Raw genomic sequence first — 3,846 nt, 5'->3', positions numbered from 1 at the left:
TAGGTGTTTTTTTGTAGATGATCTGCGAATTGTTTGAAATGTATGCTCCAGGGTTCCTCGTAAGCAAGGGCGTAAACAGAAATAAATCAAGGGTGGTGGACGAAATTTTTGCCCCCCTTTAGAGCTCCTAGGGGAGGGGGGGGGGCTAAATTTGAACTGTAAATTAAAAACATTTGGCTCTTTGGATATCAGGCATAAGTACAAGATACTTTAAAGGTACACATTACAGTCCAATTACCTTGCATGTACTATACTTTATCGCTCCTTTAAACAAAACTTTTAAAAAATATAGATTATTAGCTTTTTCCTTCACAGACTATGCAGAAAAAATGTTTTAACAAGGCACATTATAGAACTATGATCAAGAAAAAAAGTGGGATAGGTTGACCATTGACCAAGCTTCCAAACATCAATGCTATAAAAAATGAAAACAACTGTCAGTGAACATGTATATTTTAAAAATGAAATTTTATGGAGAGAACATACAGAAACACTCATAAAACAAGGACATTTTCTTTGCCTGGCAATGCTTGAAAAATCTGACATGATCTGGAAATCTTGCATGGTCAATCTGAATAAAGGTACTGTAAACTTGGTGAGAAACTCACGTATTAAGAACTCAATAAAGGAAACGTTACAAAGAGAAACTCAATATAACCAAGCCAGGTTGAATCGATTAAAGCACCAACTTAGCACAAACATTTATTTTACATTATTATTAAATACAAACTGCAGGATCAACCGAAGTTAATCCTTGAATCATAGATGATGCTAATTCTCCTCCTGGAGATTCTGGAGATCTTATCAACCCTTCTCCTTCGATCCTTCATCAAGACTGATCATACTCCGGTGCACAAAATGGCTGTCCAGTTTGCTTTCTCTGTCGACGAAAGTTCCGTTATCCGGGCTCCCTAGATACAGGGTCAATAGGGTTTGAATCTCAGCTCTCCATGGAAGTTACCTTCCCCGTTGGTACAGATGCCAAGTAACGGGTTAAATTATTGTTAATTCATTTACCCAGTCTTCAACTGCTGATAAGGCTTGGGTTGAATGAACTAGGATACAGTATACAATCTATATACAACTTTGGTGGGTTTACAGTACACCGAAATTTCTACTCAACTCCTGTTTGGACACCCTGCCAACACAAACTAACCTTCTACAATGGGGAAAATCTGCATCAGATATCTGTAAACTGTGTACAGGCAGGTGCTGAATTGCAAGGTGAAGACAAGAAACTTTCCTAATATTTTCGATCCGTTTCCGCTTTTTTTCAAAAACTTTATAATACATGAGTCTCTGGACAGAGGTCAAGATCATATCGAAAAAAAAAACAATTTCAACTACTACTGCAATAAACAAAAGATGGCCTCGGGAGGTTGTAAAACTTTTTGTAAATTTTAGATTTTTCAGTAGACTGAAAAAACTTAGTGTAAGCCTAAAAGAAAAAAACTAAAAAAATGTCAAAACAAATTGATCAGTTTATTTTTTACAGTTATGGTGTAATAAAATTAAAAACTTGACGATCTGCTTTTTTAAAAATAGAATGTATAAAATTCTATGAATAAATGTATTAAGATATGAATAACATTTTTTTATATAATCATTTCCCGAAAAAGTTTTTAAAGATACCATTATAAATCACAGGGGCGGATAGTTTAATAGTTTAATTCTGCGTGTTTACAAGAATATAGTAAATAGTTTAATTCCCGTGTTTACAAGAATATAGCAAATAGTTTCATTCTGTGTGTTTACAAGAATATAGCAAATAGTTTAATTCTGCGTGTTTACAAGAATATAGCAAATAGTTTAATTCTGCGTGTTTACAAGAACATAGCAAATAGTTTAATCTGCGTGTTTACATGAATATAGCAAATAGTTGAATTCTGCGTGTTTACCAGAATATAGCAAATAGTTTAATTCTGCGTGTTTACAAGAATATAGCAAAATAATACAATATATATCGATCCTTTGAAAATATAGATATTTTTGTTAGAAACGTTTCATCTCTATTTTCACCCTTAAAGCATGATTACACCATCGTGTTATATATAAGAGGGATTGTCTGATGATTCCACTTAATTATATAAAATAATTTATTAACACATGTAATATGGAAGTTGTTTGTGATTCAATAATTTAAATATAGTTAAAAGGTATCGAACTTTTTCATAAAAGGGGTTTTTTAAAGGGGGGGCACTATGAATTGCCAAGAGATGGCACTAAAATTTTTTCAAAAGATAGTTAAGTAAACACTAAAAACAGCATAAGTTGCTTGAATTTAAAATGGTTAAGATTTCGGGTTTGTAGGAGAATTAGGATGGTTGACTCGTGGTCTAAAAATCCTAAATTCTCCGAATGGCCCCTCCCCCACCCCCCGAACCCAGGTAGTTAGGATAGAGAATAGTTCCACCCCCTCACTGGAATAGTGGGGACAGGCGTCGTTCCTAACTTGGCGGAGGGGGGGATAGATAAAACTCCTAAGAATGCGCGATACTGGATCAGGCGCGCAACTAGACATTTGGTTAGAGGGGGGCTAGGAGGAATTATTTCGCGCGAAGCGCGAAAAATTTTTTGGCCCCCCCCTAAACATTTTTAGGGGGGGGCAAGAAAAATGTGTGTTATACTTAAACAATAAAAAACTAACCTTACCAACCGGATATTCAGTTATAAGTCAACACATCTGATATAAAATGAAACAAGAAATCTATTCTGGTCAGGGGCGGATACAGGGGGGGGAGGAGGACATTCGCCCCCTCTGACAGATTCAGGGAGGGGTGTAACCCCCCCCTGAATTTGGAATTTTTTGTTCTTATTTCAGAATAGCTTCTCAATAGCATGCTTAATTCGGAAAGAAACCCTAGTGCAAAACAGGAAAAATATCTGTCTTAATAAACTATAATGTGTGAAAAGTNCGCCGTGGGGACAGGGGGGGGGTGTTTTCCAGGGAAACCAACCGCTAGTACACTCTTCACTAAACAATTTAAAAATATAGAGACGTGGTTTGGACTTTTGAATAATTTTAAGAAAAGATAAATAAGGTTTTTTGTAAGTAAATGTAATCATATGTAAATTCGGATAATTTCAGTTTTTAGGAAACATTCTAAATACAATAAAATTGGAAATACAATTTCGAGTTAGTCGAAAAAATCTGTTATCTAAAAAATTATCATATATTTTACTAATTCTAATTTATTAGAAGTTTAAAAATTGATTTTGGAATTAAAAAAAATATTTCCGTTTGGTCAACCTGGCTAGACCGCTAGTGCTACCGGCAGGATGTATAACTATAGAGAGTAGAGACTTAGAGTACAGTATATACTGTTTACTATTGTAGAGAACTAATGGAGTTTGTACACTGAGTTTAGTCTGGCTCAGCGAGCTCTGCTCTAGTCTGAATATTACTATTAGTATACAAACATCTGTATTTATAACATATTTCTTTTTACATCAACTAAAGTTAATGTACAGTGAATTCCTCCAAACAAGAGAAGTAAAGTTTAATTATAATAATTTTTTGCAAGAAATTCTTTAAAAGTCCTTTGTAAATGTTCCAAAACTGAGCTTAATTAAATTGATATTGTCCATATATTGCTGATCAATTTTGTACTTAGATTTCATATATTTTACACATGGTCAAAGTTAGACATGTGGCCGCAGCGCGCGGCCCCTTATCCTATCCATGCCGCGGTGCTCGGCGTCCTAGCCTGTCCTAGCCGCAGCGCTCGGCCCAGAAATTGTCCTCGTCCAACCCTAAAATAATAAAAAATTAATTAAAATAATTTTGATCAAAAATAGATAAATATAGTTGGTTATGCACAAAATTAATAGGATCGGGGGGTTTAA

This window comes from Eurytemora carolleeae, unplaced genomic scaffold (assembly GCF_000591075.1).
Source record: "Eurytemora carolleeae unplaced genomic scaffold, Eaff_2.0 scaffold152, whole genome shotgun sequence".
Taxonomy (NCBI): Eukaryota; Metazoa; Arthropoda; class Copepoda; order Calanoida; family Temoridae; genus Eurytemora; species Eurytemora carolleeae.
Note: the sequence above shows the minus strand (reverse complement) of the source record.